This window comes from Dipodomys ordii, unplaced genomic scaffold (assembly GCF_000151885.1).
Source record: "Dipodomys ordii isolate 6190 unplaced genomic scaffold, Dord_2.0 Scaffold17, whole genome shotgun sequence".
Classification (NCBI taxonomy): domain Eukaryota; kingdom Metazoa; phylum Chordata; class Mammalia; order Rodentia; family Heteromyidae; genus Dipodomys; species Dipodomys ordii.
The window spans coordinates 22,460,133-22,477,096 of record NW_012267233.1 but is presented as its reverse complement, the minus strand read 5'-3'; the positions used below and the strand labels follow the sequence as shown (position 1 = coordinate 22,477,096).

The window sequence follows — 16,964 nt, the reverse complement described above, 5'->3', positions numbered from 1 at the left end:
TAAGGTCTCTTTTAGAGTCCAATTCATTCTTTCTACCTGCCCTGAACTCTGGGGTCCATAAGCACAGTGCAATTTCCAATCCTTCCCCAGTGCTGCAGCTATTCCCTGACTTACCTCTGAGACAAAGGCCGGTCCATTGTCCGACCTGATGGTGGATGGGAAGCCATACCTGGGTAGGATTTCTTCCAGGATCTTCTTAGCCACGACATTCGCAGTCTCATGCTTTGTTGGGTAGGCTTCAACCCATCCTGAAAAGGTGTCTACAAAAACTAGCAAATATTTATATCCAAATTTTCCAGTTTTAATTTCTGTGAAGTCTACTTCCCAATATTCACCTGGCCTGTCTCCACGGAGGCAAGCTCCTTTTGTAACTGGTTGATTGGGGGCATTGGTGAGTTGACAGGCTTTACAATTTGTAACAATGTCCTCAATGAGTTGATTTCCTTGCCTAATTTTTACTTCTGAATGTCGGAGCAAGTCCTGCATTCTTTGGGTTCCCTCCTCACCAGTTTTCCACCAGTCTTTGTTTCCTTCTCTGTCTGGGGTTTATAGGCCATGGGAATTTTCTTTATCCACTCCAAGTCTTCTTGGGAGTACTGAGGCTCAGGAGGCAAAGCTCGTGGCCCTGGGTCTACTAGAGTCAGTACTTCCACTCTGGGCTGGAGGGCTGCCTCCTTAGCTGCCTGATCAGCCAAGTTCCCTTTTGATAGCCAGGGCAGTGCATAATGGCAATATTTGCTGGTTCCCATAAGGCCCAGATGAGGCTTAAAATTTCTTGTTTGTTTTTAATAGTCTTTCCCTCAGCTGTCAGCAACCCCCTCTCTTGGTAAATGGCTCCATGGACATGCACAGTGGCAAAAGCATACCGACTGTCTGTGTAAATGTTTAGTCTCTTCCCTTTTCCCATTTGTAGGGCTTTTGTTAGTGCCACTAGTTCTGCTCTTTGTGCAGACAATCCCTCGGGGAGTGCTTCTGCCCACACTATCTCAGTGTCCGTGGTGACTGCTGCACCCATGTACCTTTTTCCATCTCGAATGAAACTGCTGCCGTCTATGAACCAGGTATGCTCAGCATGCGATAGTGACAAGTCCAACAAGTTTCGCCTCTTTTCCTTGGCCCGGTCTCTCTTTTCACGCTCAATTTCATGTTCTCTGTCCTTCCTTTCCTGTCTTTGCTCCTCTGTCTCTCTCTTATTGTAAACCTTTTCCACCACGGCTACTAGATCCCTAATAGACTTTTCACCAAATCTGTCTAGAGCCTGCAACTTTCGCTTTATGTCTGGTGAGGCAAACATAATCATCTGAGCCGACTCCTGGGTCTCAAGATCATACAGGGTATATTGACTAAAAGCTTCCATGAGCCACTCAAGATATGCTGCCGGACTTTCACTTCCTCCCTGTCTAACATCATAAACTTTGGCCATATTAGTAGGTTGGCGAGCCGCCGCCTTGAGACCTGCCAACAGAGCCTGGCAGTAGACAAGGAGTCGCTCCCTACCTTAAACCATATTGTAGTCCCATGTTGGTCGGATCTCAGGAAAATAGGCAGCGATCAGGGCAGGATCCCTGATGGGCACTCCTGTGGGGCCAGGGATATGTTTCCAGGCCGCCTCTCGGATACGGTCTCTCTCTTCGGTTGTAAAAAGGACCTGTAAAAGCTGACTGCAATCATCCCAAGTGGGCTGATGAGTAAAGAGAATCGTTTCAAGCAAACAAATTAAATTCTGGGGTTTCTCAGAAAAGGGGGCATTTTGGGTGCGTCAATTGTATAGATCACTGGTAGAAAATGGCCAATATTGGAGTTGCTGTTGACCATTCGCATCCACAGGACCTACAGCGCGTAAAAGAAAAACATCTGCACTAGAAGGGGGAGTTGATACCATGGCCGCGTCGAGTGACTGGCCCCTCAGAAACTTTAAGGGCAGGTGCCCAGGGTTCTATAGCTTCCTCCTCCTCTTGATCATTCTCAGGTTCTGCAAAAGGAACCTGGGAAGGGGAGTATGGAGGAGGAAACATTTCTTCTTCTAAGTTATCTCCCTGAAAAACCAGGGGGTACAATTTCTTTTCCTCTTTCTTAGTTTCTTTTTGTAAGTCTAGGGGGCTAGATGGAGTGTCGCCCATGGTTTCCAGTCCTGTCAGTCATACAGTCCAAAAAACAATAAACAGTACAAACAAAACACACACAGGCCTGACAGTTACGAAAAAAAAAAAGCTTACAAAGTGGAGATCTCCTGAATTGGTCCGCTGACTCCTGTAATGGGACACCCACGCCCCACAGCAGAAGGAGCAGACCACAGTGGGTGAGTTGGGCCTCGGAACCGACCCTCACCCCACAATTCACACGGGCGAGGTTCCAAGGACCCCCACCCCACACGGCGGGGTTCCAAGGACCCCCGACCCACACAGCAGGGTTACCCCCGCCCCACAAGAGGATCTGGGACGTCTCCCAGTTCCTCCAGGGTTATCGTGCAATGACAACCCTTTAGGAATCGGAGCGGCCATCCTCACAACGGAAAACGAAAGTAAAACAGACAACAGGACAAGACAAATTAAAAAAGACAGTGCTGTTTTACCTGTGTTGAACATAAGCTATGCTCTCTGTTTTGCAGAGCAGAGGACACTTTCCCTGTAACTTTTTTCCTCTTACTATTTCCTCAGTCTTTGCTTTGTCCATAGGACTGGGTGCTCAAAGCTGGCTAACAGCCAGCTATCTCATTCAGTCTTTCTATGCTGGGTGTCCAGCCACAGAGCTACCATAAAAATGTCTAGCTTTGGATATTTTGTGGTCCATGGGAATTCTTAATGCTCCTAGGTTGATCTCGGTGTCTTGATTTCAGACAGAACTGGGACTAAGCTGCCAGTGATTGGGGAAAAGGACAATGTTACCAGCTTTGAGAATGCTTTGGAGGTAGAACGCTTCCTAGTGCCCACAAATTCCAGAAGCTGGTCTTGACAAAGATCTTATGCATATATTGGGATCATCATTCCTCATCTCTGCATCAGGAAAATAAATCCATTTCCAAGAACCTTGTTAGCATATATAAAGATTTGTCCATGACTTATGTGGAAAGATAAACCTGATTGGTTTGGTTTTGAAATAGGTTGTTTATTATTGTATTACATAATTATGATACAACCTCCTTTTGAAATCACTCGTGAGTACTATGGAGAATTTCATTTTACTGTAGGTCATGTCTCTTATTTATATAAACTGTGAAAATTTTAGAGCTTTTCAAAAAAGAATTGCTATTTCTGTATTTCCAGTTTTCTTTCAGTTGATGTTAGAATTTTCAGGTACTTACCATGCCAGTTACCCAGAAATACATTAATATAGTAGTCTTGAAACTATCATAAATTTAAGACTGTCACTCCGTTCTACAACTACCACTAAAACTCAGTCCCCTACCCAGAAGTAACTATCAGTGGTTAGGCATGTGCCATCATCAATATCTATACATTTATGTTGGGAAAATACATTGAATTTTGCTGTGTATTTACTAGCAGGATTGGTGACATTTTCCAAGTTAATATTTTACAATGTGGCTTAGAGATGTTTCTATATGTATAATTATCTAGAATATTCTTTTGACTGATGCATTTCTCTGCAGAGAGTGTTTATAGAGTTTCTCTGATATTTTTCACCAATAAAGAACATGATCTTGCCGCATACGCTCTGTTGTTCCCCTGTAACCATGATTCCTTTATGATGTTAAATCTAGAGTGAATAATAGGCCAAATAGAAAAGTTCATTGCATTTCACTAGCATTAAAAAGTTATGAAAAACAATATAAAATATTAAAGAAGGTATTAAATATTGAGTGGATAAAACTTTAAAACAGCAGCTTTTGTTGTTGTTGTTGTCGTTGTACTGGTCCTGCAACTTGAACTCAGAGCATAGGCATTATTTTCAAGGACAGTACTCCCGCTTGAGACACAGTTCCACTTCCAGCCTTTTGGTGATTAATTGGAGATAACAGTCTCACAGACTTTCCTGCCTAGGCTGGCTTTGAACCATGATCACATGATCTCAGCCCTCTTAGTAACTAGGATTACAGGCTTGAGCCACCAGTGCCAGGCTCTTGTTAAACTTTCAATGAATCAATTGGGTATGCTCCCTGAGAGGTAACACTCTTGTTAAACTTTCAATGAATCAATTGGGTATGCTCCCTGAGAGGTAACACACTATACATTTCAGTCCTGAAATGTCTATATGTTCTCCATTTTTTTAGTTATGATTTCTTGAAAATACTGCTTCCTAAATTCCCACAATTTTTCATGGTCCCAGGCAATGAGATACTTTGGTCACTCATATAGATTACTAAGAATTTATAGGTGATATTACTTTTATACTTCTTAACACATCTTAGTTGTACAAATTAATGCTCTACTGTAAAATTTTCATTCATGCATGTATGATGAATTGGAGCATAACCATCTATCCGTCTGTTTTCTACTGCCCTCTGCTGGCTCATCCGCAGCTATACCCTTATAATACTAATCCTTATAGTATGTCTCCCTCTTGGTCAGCTTCCCAGCTGAGCTGTCACTTGAGCCATATCTCTACCCCTGGTTTTCCTGGGTTTTTTGGAGGGGAGCTAGTGAATTTTTCTGCTTGTGCTGCCTTTGACACTCAGTCTTTCAGGTCTTAGGCTCCTGTGCAGTTAAGATTATAGGCATGAACCAACAAAATCCTGCTTATAGTTGATAGATTTCATCAAAAGTGTTTTCTCTATATCAATTGAGATGATCATAGGAGTCTTGTCTTTGATAATGATTATGTGCTGTATTACATGTGTCTCTAGAATAAAACCAACTTAATCATGATGAATGATGATGATTAGGTCTCACCATCTAATTCACTATTTTTTTAACTGGAAAAATGAGGTCACTGGTATTGAGTGATAATCAAAAAACTATATAGCAATTCCTGCCATTTTTTTCCACTGATAGATTCATTTCCACTTGTCTTGTGCTTATCTACTTGTCTGGTGAGGTTTCTTTCCTCCACTGTTTTCTGTTTGCAGTAATCTTTCTCTTTGGTGTGCAGTATTCCTTTTGAATATTTTCTGCAGTTCTGACTTGGTGATTATAAATTTTTCTGGACAGTACTACATTGAATAAGGAAAGAATGCATCAACTTCTCCAGAGAGCATTTCACTGCCAAATACTATATGTATTTTAAAATTCCCTTTTAAATCCTATATGAAATGTTTCTTAATTTAAATGTATCTTTTTAGAGAAATTTATATGAGCGTAAACAAACTATACAAAGGGACTTATTGTGATATTTAGACATATACACATAATGTATTATAATCAAACTCATTAGGTCTATGTTATTATTTATCTCCTCCCTTTTCCTGTTTTGCAGTTTTTAATGAGTCTCCCATTCAATATAAGCACATATTGTTAAAGGTCATCCTTTGTTTTCATACACAGCAAATATATTTTTCCTATATGTCTTTATTGTCATAATTGTTATATTGTTTGTCTTCTAAATTTATATAAGCTACTATAAAATGTTGCATAAATTTATTCATTGAGAGCAATTTAGCAGCAATTTTATACCTTTGTGATATATTTTTACATTTCTAATATCGGTCATTTGTCTTAAATAAGAATGTAATGGCTATTTATGATGAGGTCAGGCTTGCTTATCTTGTTTCCCATATTTCTTGTAGATTTTTCTAGTAATGTACATATAATGAAGCCACTATACCTGTAAAAATATTACTTCTACAATACTCATATTCCAAGTATACTCTATTTCATATTTCCATTAAGCTACTATTGTGTCACTGTCATAGTTAAGCCTCTGAAATAAATTCAGATTCCATAAGAAAAAAAAAGAATGTAATACCTTAATAGTGATCAATTTTATACGCCCTCAGGAATTCTTGGTACATAGGTTTGCTCAACTTTTCAGATTTCTTTGAAGTCATTTTAGTTTTGAATCTGTGTTTTTTCCCTATTCTTTAAAACATGGATTGATGAATGGCAAAAATTTGAGTTTGACCTAACATAACAATTTCTATTATATTTACCTGTTGAGGTTATTTCATTTACACTTTTATAATCACAAGTATATTTAGATATTAATTATTATTTTTCATGCTTTTCCTCATTTAACTCCTCCATTGTAGTATTCTTATTTCAAATATAAATTCTTCTACTGTAAAATATTACTACCTCTTTGTAATTGATGTGTACCTCCAAATGTGTTCTGGCTGCAAAATATTTGTTCATAGGCGCTGGTAAAAGCTTGCCTTTCCCTGTTTTTTGATAAGAAACTTAATTTCAATAAAGACCATTTCATTAATCAAAAAAAAGTTCTGCAATGATTACAAACAAATGTACTTATTGCCTTATGTAACTGTAACCCCTGTTCATGACCTTTTCAATGAAATAAAAAATATATAAATAAAAATGAAAATAAATTAACACCAAAAAAAGTTCTGAAATTCTCTTATAACATTATCTGATTAGAATAAAATAAAATAGTTAAAGTTACTCAAACTGTTGAAAAAGAAAGAATGTAATACCTGCCCTCACTTGAAAACTTTCCACTTTTTAAATTTTTATTTACTATTATTGTAAAGGTGATATACAGAGGGGTTACTGTTACATAAGTCACGTAAAGACTATGTTTCTTTTTTTTTCTTTTAAATAAGTTTTTTTATTGTGAAAATACTATACAGAGAGGTTACAAAAACAGCAATGAAGAAAAAATCAAGCCTCTTGTTTCCACCTTGTGGAGTTCCTTTCGATAAATATTATTTTATATGTTTTGATGCACATAGCTATTAAGCCTATGTGATACTCTTTTAAGAATATCCTCCTTTGGCTGGAGAAATGGGATCACATTCAACTGCAGAACTTCTGCATGGCAAAGGACATAGCTAGCAAGATAAATAGAAAGGCCACCAATTGGGAGCTCTTCATTAGCTATACAACAGACAAGGACCTCATATCAAAAATATACATAGAGCTAAAAAATTAATCCCCCAATAAAAATCCTCAAAGTAACAATCACCTCATTCATAAGTGGACTAAAGAATTAGAAAGAGACTTCTCTGGAGAGGAAATAAGAATAGCCAATAGACACATGAAGAAATGTTCAACATCTCTGGCCATAAAAGAAATGCAAATTAAAACCACATTGAGATTCCACCTCACCCTAGTTAGAATGGACATTATTGAGAAAACAGATAATAACATGCTGGCAGGGATGTGGCCAAAGGGAATGGTATTACACTGCTGGTGGGAATGTAAACTTGTTCAACCACTCTGGAAAGCAGTATGGAGGTTTCTCAAAAGACTAAACATAGAGCTCCCCTGTGATACTGCAATCCCACTCCTGGGCGTTACCCAACTGATCACAGACAAGGGCACACTAAAGCTATCTGCACAACTATGTTCATATGCAGATGAATGGATCAAAAAAATGTGGTATCTTCTGTGCATTTGCCCCAATGATCACAAACAAAGCCATACTAAAGCTACCGGTACAACTATGTTTATCACAGAATTATTCACCATAGCTAAGATATGGAACCAACCCAACGGCTGGGAAGGTGGCTCCGTGGTAGAGTGTTTGCCTTGCATGCATGAGGCCCTGAGTTCGATTCCTCAGCACCACATAAGCAGAAAAAAAAGCCAGAAGTGGCATTGTGGCTCAAGTGGTAGAGTGCTAGCCTTGAGCTGAAGAGCTGAAGGACAGAGCCCAGGCTCAGAGTTCAGGCCCCACGACCGGACCCAATAAATAAATAAATAAATAAAAATATATGGAACCAACCCAAATATCCCTTAGTAGATGAATGGAGCAAGAAAATGTGAGACAGACAGACAGATAGATAGATAGATATGTATGCTTGTGTGTGTGTGTGTGTGTGTGTGTGTGTGTGTGTGTGAATTCTATGTTTCCATCAGAAAGAATGACACTGCCCCATTTGTTAGGAAATGGAAAGACTTGGAAAAAAATCCTATTAAGTGAGTAAGCCAGACCCAAAGAAATACATGCTCCATGGTGTCCCTTATTTGCAATAATTAGGATAACCTTAGCAGATGAGCATAAAAGCTCAAAAGCTATGTACATATGACAGTATAAGATGATGATAAACGAAATGAACCCCAAGATATGGACACAAGAGGTTTTTCTTCGTTATTGTTTTTAATGTGCTATGTGGGGGGTTTTTTTGTTCGTTTCTTTTGTATGTTCTTCCCCCTATGGTATATCCCCTGTTGTCACTGTATTTGATTTGGGCACCCTGCATCTTGTATATACATTTATCTAATTTGGGGAGGGGAAGGGTAATACCAAAATGCTAAAACAAGGACACAGGATGACCCATTGCAACAATGATATTCACAAGTCACTATTTGGGAAACAAACTTTTCAACTTCTGGGAGGCGGGGGAGGAGTGGGAGAGATGGTGAATGGAAGGAATAGTACGAGAAAAATAAAGGAGGGAGTAACAATGTTGGACAAGAAATGTACTCATTCCTTACTCATGTAACTGTAACCCCTTTGTACAGCATCTTTACAATAAAACAAAATTTTAAAAAAGAAAATGTGGTATATATAAACAATGGAATTCTATGCTTCCATCAGAAAGAATGACATTGCCCCATTTATAAGGAAATGGAAAGACTTGGAAAAAATCATATTAAGTGAAGTAAACTAGACCCAAAGAAACATAGGTTTCATGGTTTCCCTCATTTATAACAATTAGTGTATGTCTAGGATTGTCCTAGCAGAGGACCACAGTAGCTCAATAGCTATGTACTTATGATCTATATAATGATGCTAATTGAAAAGAACCCCAAGATATGGAAACAAGTGGTTTTTATTGGTGTTGATGTTGTTGTTTTTAATTGTGCTGTATAAAGTTCTTTCTCTCCACCCCCCACTTTGGTTTATCCCCTGCCGACACTGTTTCTTTTTCTGGTACCCTGCGTCTTGTGTATACATTTATCTGATTTAGGGAAGGGAAGGGGAATAACAAAATGGTGAAACAAGATGCTAGGATGGAAATGAACTTTACCATTGGGGAGGTAGTGGGGGCGGAATGGGAGGAGTGGTAGAGAAAGTGAGAGGAGAAACAAGGGAGAGGGTAAAAATGTTCTACAAGAAATGTACTCATCACCCTACTTACATAACCCCTCTGTGCATCACCTTTACAACAAAATAATTTTTAAAGAGAATAGCCTCCTTTCATCTCATTCTGTGTGAAATTATACAATTTACCATCTCCCAATGTACTTTTTATCATCTCCCCATTGTATTTTTTCTTTTACTATCAGCTTTATAGGCACATTCTAGTTACCACAAATGAGAGAAACCATACAACCTATGTTTTGCTGGGTCTGGCTTACTTGGCTTAAAATAATTTTTTCCAAGTCTTTCCATTTCCTTTTAAATGATACAGTATCATTATTTCTGATGATGAGTATAATTCTATTGTGTATATATACCACATTTTATCAAGCCATTTGTCCACTGAGCATCATTTGGGTTGATTCCATATCTTAGCTATGGTAAACAATACTGCAATGAGCATAGTTGAACTGGTAGACTTAGTGTGGCCTTGTTTATGTTGTATTGTGACCAGGAATGGAATTGCTGAGTCTTAGGAAAGCTCCATGTTTAATCTTTTGAGAAACCTCCATACTTCTTTCTAAAGTGGTTGAACAAGTTTATAATCCCACCAACAGTGTTCTAGAGTACCCTTTTGACCACATTTCCTCCCGTATTTGTGATTGTTAGTTTTCCTGATAATGGCCAATCAACTGAAGAGAGGTGGAGTCTCAATGTTATTATTGATTTGCATTTCTTTTATGGCCAGAGATGTTGAACATTTCTTTATATGTCCATTAGCCATTTTTACTTCTTAGAAGTCTTTAGCCCATGTATTAATTGGGTTGTTGTTTCTTTGAGAGTTTATTTGTGAAGGTGGGGAGGGTAATTTTTTGAGCTCAGTATATTTTAGATATGAGGCCCTTGTCTGATGCATAGCTAGTAAAGATCTTCTCCCATTATTCTATTCATCTTGCTAGGTATGTCCTTTGCCATGCAGAAACTCTTCAGTTTGGTGCAATCCCTTTTATCCCATTTCTTTGATTTGTTGTGATTCCAGATCTTAGGAAGTTTGGACCTATGCATCGGAACCCTAGTGCTTCCCCCTATCCCTTTATGAAATATTTTCATGGTATCTTGCCTCAAATTGAGGTCTTTGATCCATTTAGAATTGATTCTGGTGCAGGGTGATATATAAAGACCTAGCTTCAGTTTTCTGCATGTTTATAGCCAGTTTTGCCAGCACCATTTGTTGAAGAGGCTGTCTTTCTTCCATCCTGTGTTTTTTTGTTCCCTTATCAAATATTAGGTGGCTATAGGTCTGTGGGTTCATTTCTGAGTCTTCTATGCTGTTCTGTTGGTCTTCAGGCCTATTCTTGTGCCAGTACCAAGCTATTTTTATCTCTATGGCTTTGTAATAGAGTTTGAAGTTTGGTATTGATATTCCTCCAGTACTATTCTTCCTGCTGAGGACTGCTTTTGCTATTTGGGGTCTCTTGTTATTCCATGTGAATTTTTGGACTGCCTTCTCTAATTCATTGAAGAATATTGTTGGGATTTTCATTAATATTCCATTGAATTTGTAAATTGCTTTGGACAGTACATACTGCTATTTTCACAATGCTAATTCTTCCAATCCAGGAGCATGGAAGTTTTTTCCATTTACTTAGATCTGCTTCTTTTTTCAGATTTTTAAGATTTTCACAGTAGAGATCCTTGATACCTTTGGTTCATTCCTAAGTATTTTTTAGGCCATTATAAAAAAGAGTTGCTTTCCTGATTGCAGTCTCACTCTATAGTTTGCATACAGAAAAACTACTGATTTTTTTTTTTTGGCCAGTCCTGGGACTTGAACTCAGGATCTAGGCACTGTACCTAAGCCTCTTTGTGCTCAAGGCTAGTGCTCTACCACTGAGCCACAGTGCCACTTCCCGCTTTTGTAGTAGTTAATTGGAGTTAAAAGTCTCGTAGACTTTCCTTCCCTGGCTGGCTTCGAACTGTGGTCCTCAGATCTCAGCCTTCTGAGTAGCTATAATTACAGGTGTGAGCTATGTAAAAACTGTTATGTTCCCTAGTCTATGTTATTCCTTAATCAGCTTATAAATGTAATTGAGGTGGCATGCTAAAGATACTTCCTGGTATAGAGATGATGTGGAAAATGAAATGCAAATCCCACGTTTATCCCATGGTTATTCCTGAAGATATCATTAGGATTGGTCACCATTAATTTTTTTGGCAACTCTTATGCAGAGAGAGCCACTATTCATATTTTAAGATACACTTTATTATACCATTTTCTACATTCTCCTCCTCTGAAAGTTTCCTTTTTAACTTTGACTTATGATTAAAACAGCAAATAATGATAGATTGAGTTTCAGAAGTCCATTTGTTTAAAAAAGTTCACTGAATATCACTATGTTTCATGCACTTGCCTAAGTATTTCAGAAATATAAGGATCAGTCTTTCCATCCAAGAGCTCATTAGATTTACAAGAAAGTTTAAAAAAAATAACCAAACCATTACAAAGTTAATTTTAAATGTCATTTTATAGAACAAGCTTTTAGAGAGTAACAAATATGATCATCACAGACTAAAATACCAGCTTTGTATCTGACATCTTACAAAAGAAAAACAAAATCTGAGGATCAGATCAATTACATATCCCAATAATACATCTGCGAGCAGTATATAATGTAGTAGGCTACCTAAAAAGGAAACTCTTTGATCTATCCTAAATATTTAATGTTAAATAATAGCAATTCAGTGAATATTCTTTAGGAATAAATGGTTGACATCGTAATTTTTATTAAAACCATATTTTTTATTTTTATATGTCTGCTGTTTTTCAATTTATGATAATGCTGTAATAGGATTAACTGAGAAAACTGCTTTAAGAATTTTTTGTGTAGTATTTATACATAAGTGAGTTTCAAAGCAAACATATTTCAATAGCTAGCACATATTTCTGACAATGATGTCTAATAATATATCTGTTTCTTCCATGCTTCAAAATATTGACTTCAGTGAATGAATGACATGATCTGATAAATAAAGAGCACATGGAAACTATAGACAGAATGAATATTCAGTGTTACTCTTTAAACTTGTCTAGATGTGATGAATTTTCTATAAGGTAGTGCAGATGCCAGTCCTAAATATATGTGCAAATATATTTGCAGTCTTTGCTCCTTGGTTCTATAACATCTATAATATTATTATATATAATATAAAGCTATTTGCCTATCTTTGAGGGCTTCCTTCACTTTTTTATCACTTTCTTACAGGTCAAAAACTTAATTGCATACACATGCATACTTACACACATATAGACACATGCACAGTCCATATTTAAAGAGCATATACTGCAATCACTTAATCATTTCCCACCACTATGTGTAACAGGAATCCGGGATGTATGTAAAAGAATAAATTAATGAGTACAAATGAATTTATAGTAGTTTAAAAGTAGTTTTCTGACAGGCACTTGTGACTTGCACCTGTAATCCTTGCTACTCAGTGTAAGGTTCACCGAAAAGAGACCACCCCATGGTTCAGGCAAAAGGGATTTATTAGGAAGAGATTAAACTGCTGTCCTGCAGTACATTCCTTTTTTTAATAGTGTCACCCCCTCCCTCATTTTATTTTATTTTTTTGGTCGGTTGTGGGACCTGAACCCTGGGCCTGGGCACTGTCCCTCAGCTATTCAGCACAAGGCTAGTGGCTCTACCTCTTGAGCCATAGCGCCACTTCTGTTTACATGGTGCTGAGGAATCAAACCCATGGCCTCATGCATGCAAAGCAAAGACTTTACCACTGAGCCAACTTCCCACCACCCCCCCACCTCATTTTCTGCAGGTTTTTCCCTCCCAATCCCTTTCCCCTCACAAGTTAAATAATTCATTTCCAACATATTGTCTAATGGGTGTCACTGCTGACTTAGTTCACTCTTTGTCCAGGTTGTAGAGAGTCATAGAGGCAAGACTGAAAGATCATGCAGTATACCTAGAAGATGAGTATGTTATAAGTGGCCAACCAGAGTGACTGCTAAAGAGACCAACTTCAGTTTTTAAAATGCCATGTTCTGGGCTGGGAAGGTGGCTCAGTGGTAGAGCGCTTGCCTTGCATGCCTGAGGCCCTGAGTTCGATTCCTCAGCACCACATAAGCAAAATAAATAAATAAATAAATAAAATAAAATGCCATGTTCTTAGCCAGGTGCTGTTGGCTCACGCCTGTAATCCTAGCTACTCAGGAGGCTGAGATCTGAGGATCATGGTTCAGAGCTAGCCCAAGCAGGAAAAGCCATGAAACTCTAATCTCCAATAAACCACCAGAAAATTGGAAATGGTGCTGTGGCTCAAGTGGTAGAGCGCTAGCCTTCAGCTGAAGAGCTGAGGAACAGCGCTCAGGCCCAGATTTCAAGCCCCATAACCAACAAAACAAAATAAAATAAAATAAAATGCATGTTTTATACACAGGAAAAAATAACAAAAAATAATTTGAGCAGAACAATTCTATCAAAAACAAGCTCACAACTTGTATTTGAGAATAGAGCCCCAGGGAACCCAGCTGGCACAGAGACACGTAGGGAATTGTTTACACTCTCATTGTTTTCCAGAGTTCAGCAGCCAGTCCCTCAAAGCTAGTCCAACCACGGCTGAAAGGGAATGGATTCCTGTTTAATAAAATATATAACACCAAACCCAAAATGTACTAAGATTTAAACATAAGACATGAAGAAGTAAAATTCCCAGAGAAAAACTCCATGATATTGATATTGGGAGTAATTTCTTTTCTAAAATATGATTCCAGAAAGTCAAGCAACAACAACAAAAATTTTAAAATGAGACTATATCAAACTAAATATCCAAGAACAAAGAATCTATTCCCTCTCAGCCATGGTTGAAGCACCTCTGAGTGTGCAGGTATTCAAAATGATTGGAGTGGGGTCAAGAGGAAAGAGGTAGATGAAGAGGAGGGAGAATGAAGTATCCAATATTAATACAAAATTAATGCAAAATTAACAAGAGTCAGGGAAAGAGTGAGTAGGGCAGAGATGGGTGAGAATGTTGAAAAGGATGGCATTGATCAAGGTATATTGTATTCATAAACTACTTCGATAAATGGCAACTCCTTTGTATAACTATTTAAAGATAATAATAATATTTTTTTTAAAAAGTCTCCATTTTTTTTTCTGCCCACGCTGGTTTCCAACGGAGTTCCTCAGAGCTCAGCTTCTTGAATAGCTGGAATCACAAGCAGGAGCCACTGGCACCTGGCTATTTTTTAAAGTATTAAAATTCCCTATTATAAAATATTCAGAAACATAGTACAAGAGATGTTTATAAAATCGAAAGCGATCCTTTTGTAAATGGATAAATAGAAACTGTTATAGATTTCTTCCAAAGAAGAATTAAACCATTGGATATTGAAATGGACATAATGAGCACAGCAAAGGAAATTTGAGGTTTTTATAAATGAGTTTGCCAACTATGTTAATTATGATTAAATATACAACATTGGCATAAAGTCCTTGCAGAAAGGCTTCTGTAATTTGTGAGAAAATAGAAAATCCAACATCAAAGACATTCTCAAACCTGGCCACATTCTCCTTTTTCCCAATAACTAATAGCAAAATCCCACTAAGGAAATGAATCAAAGAAGAGTTATCATTATCAAACTACTGATAATCCATGATACTAGACACTATGTTGGAAATGAGCTATACAACTTGTGGGGGAGGAGGGTCAAGAGGGAAAAAACTAGGAGAAAACTAGGGAAGAGGTGACACTGTTCAAAAAGAAATGTATTGCTCACATCTGTAATCCTAGCTACTCAGGAGGCTGAGATCTGAGGATCACAGTTGAAAGCCAGGCCAGACAGGAAAGTCCATGAGACGCTTATCTCCAATTAACTACTCAAAAAACAGAAGTGGCACTGTGGCTCAAAGTGGTAGAGCACTAGCCTTGAGCAGAAATGCTCCAAGGACAGCACTCAGACCCTGAGTTCAAGCCCAATGTTCAAAGAAAAAAAAAAAAGAATGTACTCATTACCTGACTTACTTAACTGTAACCTGTACATCACCTTTACAATGAATAAATACTTAAAAATTATTCACCATAAAAATAAATAAATAAAGTGTAGACATCGTTGTCAACCTTTAAGCATTGAGAATTCCTATTGACTACAAAGTAACCAAAACCAAATATTTCTTTAATAGCTCTAGGGCTGGGAACGAGGCATAGAAAAGCTGAACACATTATCCTGCCCATGTAATTGTAACCCCTCTGTACAGTATCTTCACAAATAAAATTTAAAAAAATAAAAAATTAAAAAAAAGAAAAGCTGATCAAAATAACTATTATAAGGCTTTGAATATCCAGTCCTAAGGAACAGCGAAATTTTTCATCCAAGTATGGAGGAAGGCCATGGAAGATCCAACAGATCTCTTGCGGAGATGTAAGGTACCGTACTTACAGGAAAGGTGATCGCCCGCTCTACAAGACAGAGAGCATACATCCTAGCCAGTAAGGCTTAGCTGCTGAAATGCCCAGGGAACAATTATGTCAGGTGAGGAGAATTGCAGTACCCTCTTAGGAGATTCAATGTTTCCTGCCCCCATTGTAGCACTCAGTAAGAAAATTTTCCCAGGAAAGAATTCTACTCCCCTCAAGAGTTGTATGTTGGGGCTGGGAAGGTGGCTGGGAAGGTAGAGTGCTTGCCTTGCATGCCTGAGGCCCTGGGTTCAATTCCTCAGTATCACATAAGCAAAAAGAAAAAAGCCAGAAGTGGTGCTGTGGCTCAAGTGATAGAGCATTAGCCTTGAGCTGAAGAGCTGAGGGACAGTGCCCAAGCCCAGAGTTCAGGCCCCATAACTGGACCCCCCCTTCCCAAAAAAAAGAGTTGTATGTTTTCACCTGGTCCTGTTTTTCAAATTCTGAAAAATAATTTTAAAACTTCAATTTGATTTATTATTTTTGAACCCTTTGAGTAATTTCTACAAGATTCTCCTCCAAAGAAGTATTCTCTTGAGTTAATCATCTCATCTTTGATGAACTTTATTCTATGATATCTAATCTGGCTTTGAAAATGATTAAGGATTGTTCTGAGGACTTTGGCTCTTTCTTTTAGACAACAGTTAAAAATGCTTCACCCTGACATTTTCAGAAGTTCTGAACAGAGAAATTTGCTATGGAGGTATATCAGTTACCAGAACAAATTCTTTCTCTTTGCCACCATTGCAAAGTCATTATTTGGAAATAGAGAGGGGAGAGGGGAGGACTTTTTCTGCCTGAAGACTGAGTGGTGAATGAATTCCTAGACCTAATTAAAGCCTAACAATTGTGGCAAGAGTCTCCTAACAAGATTGGGGTCAGGGTGCTGGTTAGTGGAAGCCGCCGTCTTTCAGTCCACATGACCAGCATCTTAGGGAATTAATTATTAGAAGGAGCAAACAGAGATAGTGCAACAAGGTTTGGGGCAATGGGCTGCAAGACTACATGATAGGTAGAATATTTGTCATCCATAGCATAGAAAATTCTGGCAGAGATAGTTCAGTCAAATTTAACCTTCTGTGATAATTCCATTAACTTTTGTATAAACAGAATAACTTGGTTAAACACTTTATTAGCCAATAGAGGATTAAAGAATAAAGTGTTAGCCATTAGTATTACATAAAATTACATAAAAGCCTCTGGTATTCTATTCTGTAAATGATTATTTTAAAAAGTAATAATTTATATATTATCTTAACCGTTTAGCCACACTTGGCTTTAGAATTTATTTTTTTAAACATTTTCAAGCTATATGGCAGTATATGCCTGTTATTTCTGTATAAAATGGAGAGCCATTTGCAGGGAAATGGATGGAGCTAGAAGGAATCATGTTGAGC

The 16,964-nt window shown here is 37.8% G+C and overlaps 1 pseudogene; it reads left to right on the top strand.

Annotated features, from left to right (window-relative positions):
- The first annotated feature begins 1,052 nt into the window (after window positions 1-1,052).
- The window catches only part of LOC105982736, a 22,273-nt pseudogene continuing 6,361 nt past the window's right edge, over window positions 1,053-16,964 (top strand).